At 48.0% G+C, this 13241-nt stretch overlaps 1 protein-coding gene across 1 annotated transcript in view; it reads left to right on the forward strand.

Moving 5' to 3' along the window:
- The window catches only part of APCDD1L (APC down-regulated 1 like), a 56828-nt gene that overhangs the window by 5640 nt on the left and 37947 nt on the right, over nucleotides 1–13241 (forward strand). The gene's annotated exons all lie outside the window — the stretch shown is intronic.

Below are 13241 nucleotides of genomic sequence, written 5' to 3' on the forward strand. Positions count from 1 at the left end.
GGCATCCAAGAACTAGCTGGATGATGTGAGTAGCACTGGCTAGGAGTTGACCTGGATTTGCTTCCAGCCCTGAAAATGTCTAACTGTAAGCCAGCATATATGCTATCAACAGCTGTTTCTGTCCCTCCCTTCTCCCTGCCTCCATTCAGAGCCTGGTAATAATGACAGTGACGGGCTGTACTTACTGAGCCTTCTCTGTGTCCACCAGGGCCCAGGCTCAGCTCCTGACTTACAGCAGCGTTTGAGGTGGGTTGTTAGTCCCATCTTACAACACTCCTGGAAGGTGAAGCTTTTCACTCCCATTTGACAGATGAAGAAACGGAGGCCCAGAGAAGTAGGTGACTTGCCCAAGAAGAGCTAGGCAGGGGTATAGCTAAGACTCATTTGCAAACTGGAAACCTTGACAGGCAAAACTAGAGGTAATGTCTGTGCCCATTGATACCATAGTGTTGTCTTCAGTTTCATCATCAGGGAAATGAGAAGAATGTTAGTACCCCTGAGTGAAATCCAATCCAAAGGCCGTGACGTGGCCCACAGCACCCTGCCTGCCCTGGTCCTGCCTGCTTCCTCACTCAATGCCAACTACCTGGGCAGCTCCTGGCTTGGCCTCCACATAGGCAGCACCACTTCCTGGGGGCCTTCACGCTCTCTTCCCTCTGCCTGGAACACTCTTCTGGCTCCTTCTTCCACTCAGGTATCTACTCCGATGTTACCTCCTCTGAGAGGCCTTCCCGGAAGGCTAAAATGGACTCATTGACTCCCCTCGCACACACACACACACACACACACGCATGCATGCACATGCACACACATGCACACACAGACACACACGCACACTCACTCACACTCACACATACTCATGTGCGTGCACACAGTCCTTCCCAGTACCCTGCTCTGCCTTTCTGCACGACACTCCTCACTGTCCTCATACCGTGGCCTATCATTACCTGTTTCCCTGTTTAACGTCTGTTCCTCACTACGAAGTAGGCTGCACAAGAAGAAGGCCTGGCCTGTTTTATTGACAGTTCTTTCCCCGGTCCCTAGAAGAGTGCCTGGCACATAGTAGGTACTCAGTAATCACTCATATATCCAACATAGTGTAAGCAGCAGCAGACGGGAACCCCAGTCACAGCTGCACTGAAGGGCCCTGCCACCGAGGCCCTCCTCAGCTCCTCTGGGGCCTCCCCAGCCACCTCCCCTCCGCCAGTCCTCTGCTGTCTTCATCTCTTCACCTCACCACCAATGCCAACATCTAATTGAGGATGTTAACCACTTCAGGGGGCATTTTGAGATTTAAAATGTTTGCATGCTGTCAAGATGTAAAGTCCATCAGCTGGAGTCTCTCTTAATTTATGGACACTGTCTCAGCCATGTTCACTCTCTCTGCGCTCTCCCCTCCACGTGCTCCTTGATCCCCATGTAACAGTTGTCTCCACACACTTCACAGATAACCTCTATTTCTTCTTAGAGAGGATAGTGGCTGCTGGGCTGGAAGCACTACTGTGAGGCAGTCACTCAGAGCCCACCAGCCTGTCCATCAGCCGCATTCCTTCTCACCACAACCTCCATATGCACGCATATGCTGTTTCTTCTGCCTAGAACTCTGTTCCCTGCTGCCAGCCTCCCCTTCGCCTGCAGATTTTAGTGGAAATGCTTAGCAGTGGAATTGCCATGGCAAAGTGTGTTTGCTAAATTCTCCCTCCAGCCTTTTTTCCAAATGAGTTGTAGCAGCACCAACCACATGGTGACCTAGGAGACCACTCATTTCTTACATCTTCACTAACCCTTGCTATGATTACTTCTTAAAAATCATGCCAGTGGCAATGCTTGGTGGTTTTTATTTGGATTCCTATAATATTATGAGCAAGGAGAAGCATGTATTTGTGTTTTATAGTCCTCTTGTATTGCTTTTCCAGTGAATTGCCTGGTCACATATTTCTCCCGTCATTATATTAGATGTTCAAACCATTTTTCTTATTGATTTATAAGTGCTCTTTATGTACAGAAAAGTAGCTGTCTCTTGTATATGTTGCAATTTTTTTTCAGCTTGCTGTTTGTTCACCCAAGCTTCCTGAAACAGAAGTTGCTGTTTCTCTTCTCTTTCATGTTGACTCCATTGAAACCTGTTTAGGGGTGCATGGGCTACTAGCAAGTGTATATATTCCCCAGAGGGGAGAACAGATGATCAGATATTCCCACCATAAATTACCACTTTGTATGTTTGTGGGGGGGGGGACTGTGTGTGTGTTGGGGGGGTGTGTATGTGGCAGAGGGAGAGGGAAAGAGAGAAGGAGAGGAAAGGAAAGAGTCAGGGAGAGGGAGAAAGACCAACTTACCTCAGAGAAAAAACAGCTAGAGCACTGTGCTAGCACATTACTTCATTTTATCCTCACAACGTCTCTATGCCATGAACACTATTACCCCATTTTCACCCTACTGATAAAGACATACCCAAGACTGGGCTATTTACAAAAGAAAGAGGTTTAATGGGCTTACAGTTCCACATGGCTGGGGAGGCCTCATAATCATGGTGGAAGGCAAGGAGGAGCAAGTCACATCTTACATGGATGGCAGCAGGCAAAGAGAGAGAACGTGTGCAGGGAAACTCCTGTTTTTAAAACTATCAGATCTTGTGAGACTTACTCACTATCACAGGAACAGCACAGGAAAGACCCGCCCCTGTGATTCAATTACCTCCCGCCAGGCTATTCCCATGACACCTGGAACTGTGGGAGTTACAAATTCAAGATGAGATTTGAGTGGGGACACAGCCAAACCATATCAGATACCAGGCACTCAAGTCATCCAGCCAGCAAGCCCAGCAACCCAGATTTGTAGGCCACCAAGTTTCATGCCTCAACTGCCAACCTCCAGTGAAAGTTCAGCTCCAATTTCATGCAAATACCTCCCTGCCCTGATGCCTTTGAAAGTACCAGGAATTAAAGCAAAATCTGGACACCAGGAGACACACACAGTCGGAGGCATCTGAGCTGTTTATATAACATGGCTTAATGGGGAAGATTGCAGTGGGAGACCACAGACATGCTAACAAGAACAGTTTTTTAAACCCCCAATTAAATGTTAATCGGAGAGTTGCTGAAGACAGAAGGATCCTAATTGTTCATCTGCAAAGACTGCAGAATGGGCTGGGCTCCAGAATTCAATTGCCCAGGTTCACATTCCAGCTGCTCCATTGACTGGCTAACCACTTAATCCCTCCAAGCCTCAGTTTCCTCCTTTGCAAAATGATGTTTAACCCATGGGACTGCTTGAGTAGATAAGACTGTCCATGTGGGAGGCTCACTGCAGACCAGACACAGAGCAAGTCCTCAGTAGATGTCACTCATACCATTTATGAAGGTGACAGGACACTGCCCTACAGATTCCAACCTTTGAACCTGCTACATTGCTTCTTCTGGGTGGCTACAAAGCTAACTTCTCCTTCTGGGATATCAGGAGCTTGGCTGGGGAGAAAGAGACAGAAATGGTGTCTAGATGGGTCAGAGGAAGATGGGGATGTAGAGAAGGGTAAAGAGGTGAGAAGCCCAAATTCCTGCTTCCAGAGGTGCAAGGGGACTCAGGTTGCTTTTGCCTGGGGATGTATTCAAATGGCCCACTCTGGTGGCTAGGATGGTACTAGGTGTTTCTGGGAAGTGGGGATTTGGGGAGTTTGTATTTGTTTCCTGGGGCTGTCATAACAAAGTACTATAAACTGGGGGACTTGGAACAACAGATATCCAAAATCAAGGTATCAATGGGGGCATGCTCCCTCTGAAGCCCGTAGGAGGGAATCTTCTTTGCCTCTTCCAGCTTCTGGTGTTTGCCAGCAGTCCTTGGCATTCCCTGGCTTTAAACTCATCACTTCAGTTCCTACCTCCATTGCCAAGTGGACTTCTTCTCCCTGTGTGTCTCTGTCACTGTGTGTCATCTCCTTTTCTAATAAGTACACCAGTCATATTGGATTTAGGGCTCACTCTGCTCCAGTTTGACCTCATTTTAATTAGTTACACCTGCAATGACCTTATTTCCAAATAAGATCACAATCTGAGGTACTAGAGTTAGGACTTCAGCATATATTCTGCAGGGTTGCAATTCTGCCCAAAATGCCTAGTGTTGTATCCAAAGGGCCCACTCTGGTGGGTGGGATGGCACCAGGTGTTTCTAGGAAATGGGAAATTGAGAAGTAATGTGATCATCCAACAGTTGAAAGGTGAGTGGCATAGGGCCAAACCATATCCAGGGATCCAGAGAGGGAAAGGAGGCCAGGAGGCCAGAATTTAAATACCCAACAATAAGCAATGACTTAAATACATCTTGAGGGAATTATGCATATAAAAAATTATATATCCAAAAAAATTGACTAACATGGGAGGATATTTATGACATAATGTTAGAACAAGAAACACAATGAACTAAGCACAGTGGCCCATGCCTGTAATCCCAGCACTTTGGGAGGCCGAAGTGGGAGAATCACTTGAATTCAGAAGTTCAAGATGAGCCTGGGCAACACAGGGAAATCCCGTCTCTGTAAAAAATAATAATAATAATAATTTTTTTAAATTTGAAAAGAAACACAATATAGTATATTTGATTCTAATTATGTTTTCATGGAGGAGGCATCCTTTTTTTAAAATAAAAAAGAAAACATATTAAATGAGCAGTTATCTCTGGGAGGTGGAATTATGAGAAAATTCTTTCCTTGTCTCTATGTTTTTCTCTGTATTTTCTACAGGATCAGTTCCATCTGAGGCTGGGGGTTTAAGGAAAGGGGCTGGGCTTGCAGTTTCACAGTTTTGTAACCTCCTGAATTTGCTAGGACTTCAGCAAGAGAGGCTGGTTGGTTAGAAATGTAACAGAGGCTGAGGTTGGAGAAGTGAAATCTGACCTGGCTTCAGGGCTTGGTCCTGGTGTCAGAAGTGGGATCACCTACAGAACTGGGGATCCTGGGTAGTCCAGATGCTCTTGATGTTCCTGGGAATGGATTTGGGGAACATCGGGGCCCCAAACATCCAGATGTTTAGATAAGGCCCTGTGCCCTCCCTGCTGTGAGGAGAGGTGCTTGCCAAAGCTGCCCTCAGTCTTGTGGATGGGGCTTCAGAACAGGGAACTGGAACCCCACTAGGGTGACTGAGGCTACACTGTAGCTGTGGGTGGATCAATGTCAGCAATACCTAACATCCATTGGGTACTTGCCCTTATGAAACACTGTAGGAGCATTATATTATTTCTTCACAACTGTCTTGTGGTTTAGGTACTGCTATTTATCACCACTTGATACCTGAAGAAATGGATGCCACAGGGTTAGGGTGCTTCTGAAGAAGCAGAAGCCTAGGAAGACTACTGCCTGGTGGGCTCGTGGCTGCTCAGGAACCATCCAGAATGTGTGAAAGTCCAGACCCAATAAGCCCAGAACTCACAGCTCCCTGGGGGCCCTGAGGTGCTAACAGTCTGTTCACATGGTTGTCTCAGAGGCAACAAGACCTCTTGCTCATCACAGAAAAGAGCCAGGGAAGGTTGGATCCTTTACCAAAGCCAGGGATATGCATTGAGCTACGTGTTGGTACCATTAACCATGGAGCTGTTGCCCTGAGCAATCTGCTCTCTCCTCTCCCTCATCTCAAGTCCTTCTCTGCTAGAAAAAAAACTGCAGTGGACAGGTACCAGTTTTGCCTGCCTGGGCTCCATTCCTCCTTCTTTTGCTACAGCAGAATTTCACTGACTCCAGTCCTAGAGGACTTGTCAGTCAAGGTGCTTCATCTCCACCTGAGGTGTGAGTCTCCAGATAGGCCCGTAGGATGCTTGCCCCAGGACTTTGAACCTTAAGTGCAGTGACCAGAAGCTAAGCACATTCTGCCCACTGAGTGTCCTGGAGAAACTGCAGAGTGGTTCCCACCAACTGCACTCCGAGAGCATCCCTTGGCTCCTTGCCCATCCAAGAAGTCCCTTTTTAGCTTACATGAGTCAAATGTTGCTTCTGTTGCTTACAACCAAAGCAGCTAACCAATATGTCTACAAAGTTTATTTTGAGACCATGCCCTCTGAACAGTTAGCTAAATAATATATGTGCTGTACACCCCTGCTGTTCGCTACCCCTAGAGCTCAATGTGCATTAAAAACAAAATATGAGTTGCCTTTCCCAAGCCTCAATGTTAAATCATATAGAAAATGGGAGGAAAAGCAATAGCTCATACCCAACCCTACTCTTCTCCAAAAGTATGTGTAGACACAGGAGAGCACGACATGGCTGTATTTAGCCTGGAATTACCAATGACCACAGTAAAACAAAATTACTTGTTCTTTGAAATGTACAATTAGAGTTGCTTTAACATGTGTTTTTGGTGGTTGGGTGTGGTTTCTAGATAGTTTGAAACTGAAGTCTACTGCTTGGCCCATCAGCTTTAACCAAATTCTGATGGGCTCCAGTTTCCTTAACAGCAACCCACAGACTGAAATTAAGACCAACGTGCCCGTGAGTGAAAGTGCCTGGGCTTTTATGATGATCAGCATTTGGATTTGTTGTTTCTCGCACAGTCTTGCAATACTTTTGCATTTCCGTCTGCCTCTCACAGGAAATCACTTCAAGGTAACCATGAAAATCTCCGAGAAGATCATAACCTACATGACTGAGTGGCTAGCTGCATTTTGCTAGAAACCCCACCCCCAACCTTTCAGGGACCGTAAATGTTGCCTTAGGAAAATTCAGAGACATGTGTTTCTGCCTCTGATGGTGGTTAGGGACAGCCTGACTTCCGGAAAAGTCGGAATTCCGGTCCCATATAAAGAGTCATGTCCATTGCCACCCAGGACATTCATTATTGTTGCTGACCTAGGGAAGAGAGGTTGGGCCCCTGAGTCTCTAGAGCCCTGTAAGAGCTTCAACAAGAACATGGAATAATTTGTAATTTGCATATTTATTGCTAAAGAGCTTCTAAGAGTGTTTGAGTTGAGACCAGAGCTGCTGGACTTCATTATTAAGTGGGTGAAACATATTCCCTGTTTACATAGATAATTTGCTTAGAAAGTTCTTTTCTCTTTTTTTAATTCTGCTTAAATACAAAGACAAACTTCTTTCTCTCTCTACTTCAAATTCTAATTTAGGAGAGCTTAAATGAGTGAGCATGTCTTTACTGTTTCTAGATAACGTCCTATAACTTCAGTGGTGAGTATGTCTCTTCATTCAAGTATTCAGTTCTTCAACAAGCATTCAGTGGGTGCCGACTATGTGCCTTGCACTGTTCTACACCCCAGGGATGTAACAGGGAACAAAATGAGCCTGGTGTAGACCTCATGGGACTTGCAATCTAGTTGGTGGGATGGGGCAGAAGTAGGACATACAGATTAGAAAACAAACACACGAAAGGCCGGGCACAGTGGCTCATGCCTGTAATCCCAGCACTTTGGGAGGCCAAGACGGGTGGATCACTTGAGGTCAGGAGTTTAAGACCAGCCTGGCCAACATGGTGAAACCACATCTTTACAAAAAAATACAAAAATTAGCCTGGCATGGCAGTGGGTGCCTGTAATCCTAGCTACTTGGGAGGCTGAGGCAGGGTAACCACTTGAACCCTGGAGGCAGAGGTTCCAGTGAGCCAAGATCGCACCACTGCACTCCAGCCTGGGTGACAGAGTGAGACTCTGACTCAAAACAAAACAAAACAAAAAACACAAGACAATGGCAGATGGTGATAAGCACTGTGAGAGGAGAGGAGAAAGGGAGTGGGGAGAGTGACCAGGGAGGTGGGCTATTAGATGAGGCATATCTGGAAGACTTCTCCAAGTAGACTGCATTGCAGCCCAGTCCTAAGAGATTAAAAGGAGCCAGTGCTAGAAGATCCGGGATGAGAAGAACCTACTGAAGGAAAGTTAGGATGGCTGCTAGACAGTAACGGGACAAGAGGACGGGATAAGCGGGCCACGAAGAGGGTCACAGCCAAGCTTAAGGGCTTTGGAAAGCCAGAGGCAGGTTTTGGGGTTCAAAAAGGCTTTCTGGTTGCTGAGTGGAAATGCATCTGTGGGAGGTGGTGACAGTGGCTTGGTTATATCTATAGGGTTAGAGAGAGGTAGGACCCTTCCCCTGTGTGTGTGGAGGTGGAACTGTCAGGACTTGGAGATGAACTGGATGGGGGGCCTGTATTTGCTTTCTGTGGCTGCCATAACAAAGAACACAGACTGTCTACCATCACACAAATCGGAAATTCTTTCTTGCCCAGCTCTGGAGGCTGGAAGTCAGAGATCAAGGTGTCCGCAGGGTTGCTTTCTGCAGAGCCCACCTTCCCTGGCTTGTAGGTGGCCGTCTTCAAGCTGTGCCCTCTACAGCCATTCTTCTGTGGGTACATATCAATGGTATCTCTCTGTGTGTCCAAATTTCCTCTTCTTAGAGCGACACCAGTCAGACTGGATTAGAGCCCACTCTAATGGCCTCATTTTGACTTAATCACCTCCTTAAAAGCCCTGTCTCCAAATACAGTCATGCTCTGAGGTACGGGGGGTTACGGCTTTAACATATGAATTTGGGGAGAATACAGTTCAGCCACTAACAGAGGCTCTAACAAACAAGAAGAGAAATATATTTAAAGGTAGACACTGTAGACTATCTAGTCCATCATAATCACTCAAGGGAATGACTTGTCCAAACTTCAGGACTGAAGTTACCCCTGGGGATGGGACAGGAGGTTTCAATAAGACTGGGAGTATTCCAGATCTTAGCCTCAAGGGGGGATTCCCAGCGGTTCATCTTTAAAGTGAGTATGTCCATATCACACTGTGGGGTACCTGGCAGAGTGCTAACCCTCAGGGAGGCCGAGTAGTGGTGGCCAGGATTGATGGCTTCACCCAAAGCTGCGGTGTATCTGGAGGAGTGGGAGGGTTGGGGGAAGCAGACAGCTTGGAGAGCCCACAAAAGGCAAAACTCCCTGGACTGGGCAACTGGCTAGTGGGGAGTGCAGCGAAGGGTTTGCCTGGTGGACAGTGGCTTTCTTAGACAGGATGAAAATCCGGGGCAGTCAAAGGTGTGGCCTGGAGGAAGGATGGGATGTCCTCAGGGCATGGGTGGCTGTGACGGGGTGTGAGCCAAAAGGAAAGCCATTGGGTGGAGAGGGAGAGACAAGGGGACTTGGTTTCCCCTCCTGTAAAGCGAGGGCATGACACTTCCCTATCTCAAAATGCTAAAACATTGCCAAAAGGATTAAATGAAAGAATATAGCACGTAGCTCGTGAAGCTTCATTCTCAAGCATTTCCAAGGACCTGCTATGGGCCAGGTGCAGGACTGGAGCTGGGGATGGAGAGGTGAACACAAACAGAGCCATCAGGGTGCCCTTGGCTCAGAGCGGGCTGGATGTGACCCCCGGGGTCCCACTGGTAAGGTTCCTGGTTGGGGTGGGAGGGTAGCAAATGCCAAGAGCCCCAGCATGCCCCTCATTAGATGCTGGCTGAATCCATTATAACGTGTCCACAGATGGGAACACCTTACAGCCAGAAATAGAACATAGTAGAAAGATGACTTTGTGTCAATGGGAAACTGTCTTTACAAATTAAGTGAAAAAATCAAAACAGAGTGCTTTAAATTCACATACTCATTTTCCCCCAGAAAAAATGCTGAAAAATCTGATAATAATTTTTGATTTGGGAGGGAGGGACTAGGATAGAAGGAGAGAGAAGCTTCACCTTATGCTGTTCAGTGTAGAGCACTTTGGAATTTGTTTTTGTTTTTCTAGGCTCCAGCTCTATTTAAAAACTAAAATATTTGTGTGTTTTTTTTAAAAAAAGCCAATCTTGGTGTGAGATGGAAGTGCCTGGTCTGTAGTAGGCACACATACAAAATATCTGTTGAAAGAGTAAATGAATAAAGGGAGGCCAGGGAGGGTGAGAGACAGTGGAGCAGGTTTGCATACTTACGAGAGAAAAAAAGAGGTTGAAGACTCAAGAGAGACAGAGAGGGAGATGGGGCTAGGGAGGGAAGCTGGAGAGAGGAGAGACAGGGATGGGTGGGGTGTTTGGCACAGGGGTGCCCTCCTGCTGAGGATGCAGTTCCATTGTCCTAGGGGCAGAAGTAGGGTGTGAGGGGGCATCACCCACAGAGCAGAAGCAGGTAGGGGCCGGGAGCCCCTTCTTATGAGCATGCTTGGGAAAGGCACTGAGGTGGAAGGAGGGAGGAAGGAGCCACAGCTTGTCCAAGGGCAGTTCTGGTGCCCAATCCAACAGCTCTTGAGGGCAAGGAAGTGGGATGAGGTGACTAATACTTTCGAGACCAAATTGCAGCAGTAAGGCTGGAATGAGAAGAGAGTGAGAAACTGGACGCTGAGGGTTATTGCAGGAGAAAATTCCTCCTAGACAGATATTACCATAGGTGTGGTCAACTGTGGGGAGGTATGGGGATGCTGCAGGTTGCCCCCAGTTCCATTCTCCTCCTCTCTCACTGTGGTGGAAGCCCCGTCTTAGCTGGGCATGTGGCCATGGAGAGGTGGTAGAAGGTTTCCCCGCCTCCCTTGCAGCTAGGTGTGGCCAGCAATGTGGCCACCGGAAGGACACAGCCCCTGCTTTCCTTCCCCTAGTAGAAATATAGACCTGCTGTGAGCTCAGTTGGACCATGCTGATGAAGGTCACACCTAGGGATGGGGCAGAGCCACACACCAGAAGGAGCCTGGGCAGAGCCATCACACTGGCCCCAACTCTCCCTCCCACAGATGAAAAGTCAACTTCCACCTCATTGCGGTGGCTGTGACTGTGGGTCTGCATCAGAGCAGCCAAAATTGTGTCCTCATTATTGGAATGAAATGAGAAGTTAAAGGGTTCTGCACCAAAGTTGGGGACCAGCCACCCACAGACACATGATGAAGATGAGACTCCAAGAAGGGAGGAAGAGATGTGAGGCATGTACCCAAGGCCTCAGGGGGCCAAAAGCAGTGCCAGGGGCTGCAGATGATGCTTGCCCGAGGGCAAGCATGGGGGTATGTCTCCAATGACAGAGGAGCTTTTGGACAGAGGAGGAGGAGGCATGTTCTAGACACGGCTCTAGCTCAGCACTTGCAACCAGGGAGGCTGACTGCAGGTGAAGACCAAGGTTATCAAGCTGGGAGGTGTGGCTTCAGCTGGTCTCGAGGTCCAAACAGAACTCAGGTGGCCAGGCCAGACAGACTCTCCTGGACCTCCTCCTTCTGCCCTGCTGGGCCCTCAACACCCTCTTCCCGCCTAAGTGTGTCCCTATCAGCTTCCCCCCAGGCCAGCAGCCCCTGGTCTTTCTTCCTGTACAAGGGCCAATTCAGGAAAACCAATGATATTAACAGAATCCTTTTTTTTCTTTCTTTCTTCAAGAAATTATATCCTTGTTAATCAGGAAATGCAATATCTGAAACTGCATTTAAGCTCCTTTAATAGGTTCTCAATTACCGAAGGGGTTCATTTTGGAGGCTAAAATTTCAGCAACGCCACAACCAGCCTACCCCACGGCTCAGATTAGAATGTTGCCCTTCCGAACAAATTTCACTCTTGAGCAAGATGCTTTTGAAGCTAGCTTACATTGTCTTTGCTTGGCTGACTTTGTACACTATTGAATTGGAAAATGTGGTTTGTATTATAAGGCCTCTTAATAATGTATTTTTTTGAAACAAGGGACTTTTCCATTGCAAATGAGACAGAGAACGCCATAGTTAGTACAAAAACGCCTCAGTCTGTTTTGAAACGTAATTTTCATTAGCCAGGTTTTTCACCATAACAGGGATTTAAATTTTATTTTAAAAACAGCCTGCCACTGCCCCCCTCCTCAGGACATATATTTATGCATATGCCTCCACAGGAAACGATCTAGAGAGATGCACAAACCGATAATATCGTTGCTGCCGAGAAGGGAGAGAAATGATTGAGGTGTGTGTACAGGGAATTCTGCTTCTCTGCATGAGACTTCTCTTTTAATATGAGAATCTATTAATAGAGGCTGCACAAGGTCCCTTCTCTCACCAGCTGTGTAATCTTCAGTAAGTGCTGCTGGTTGAATTGTGTCCCCCACCCAAATCCATATGTTGAAGTCCTGACCCCCAGGGCCTCAGCATGTGCGACCTCATTTGGAGATAGGGTCTTTGCAGAGGTCATCAAGTTAAAATGAGGTCATTCAGGTGGGCCCTCATCCAGCATGACCTGACAGAAAGGGGACATTTGGACATTTTGACCTGTGTCAAAAGGAAGACGATGTATAGAGATGCAGGGAGAAGGTGGCCATCTACAAGCCACAAGAAAGACCTGGAATAATCCCGGCCCAGCCTCAGAAGGAACCAACCCAGCCTGCACCTTGAGCCCAGACTCATGGCCTCTAGCAGGATGAGAACATAAATTCTTCTTGTTTTAGCACCCCATCTGTGGACATGGTGCAAAGCATCGGTTCCCTGGGCCTCCTAGTGGGCCCCCTTCCCATGGCAGGGAGACTCCCCCAGGGAGAACCCACTTTCCAGGGCAGCTCTGGCCAGGCCTTTAGAAAGCTTCGGTCTTGCCACAACTTCCTTCCCTGAAACCCATATCTGCCCCTCAGTCTCCACCCGCTGCATGCACCCTCACCCCCATGCCCCATTCACCAGCTCCCGTGGGCCCGCCAAACCCTCCTCATCCCCCATCCTGTGACCTCTGGTATCCAGGCTGCTGACCCTGGAGCCCTGTCTTTCTCGAGCTGTCCCCTGCATGGCCTCACTCCTCAAAGGGCCCTTGTCACTGGCTAGTGTCTGCAAGTTCAGACCTTCTAAAATACATATGCAAATTTGCATTGTGACTTTTCTTTTTTACATAGTTTGAGTTACTTGTTTTTTATTTCACCAGACACTGGCCAGAGTCTAACTGGCCACTCTTCCTCAGTGCTGCTCGTAGGGGTCCCTTTCTTCCATGCCAGGCTCAGGCCTCACGCACCCTGGCCTGGCCCCCTAAGGGGTATCCCCTGGGGTCTCCCGGGCCCTCCTCCACTCTCCCACGCACAGCTCCACTCTTCCTTGCAGAGTCTGCTCGTAACACCCCAAGGGTCTCTGGTGTCTTGGGATAAAGACCAAATCGCCCCACTCACCTGAGCCTCGGGGCCAACTCTGGCCCCTGCACCCTCCCGGCCTGTCTGCCCCATGCTGACCGCCGACATTAGCTCTGTGTCTTCCTTGGCCATGTGGAGCCCACTCACACTGCCGTGTTGGGTTCAGCCTGGGCTTCAACCTCTGGAGGATGTAGCTGAGGTCCCTGCTCTCGGGGCATGGTGGGGGTTAAAGAGCAAGTGTGT

Source organism: Chlorocebus sabaeus, chromosome 2, assembly GCF_047675955.1.
Source record: "Chlorocebus sabaeus isolate Y175 chromosome 2, mChlSab1.0.hap1, whole genome shotgun sequence".
Classification (NCBI taxonomy): Eukaryota; Metazoa; Chordata; class Mammalia; order Primates; family Cercopithecidae; genus Chlorocebus; species Chlorocebus sabaeus.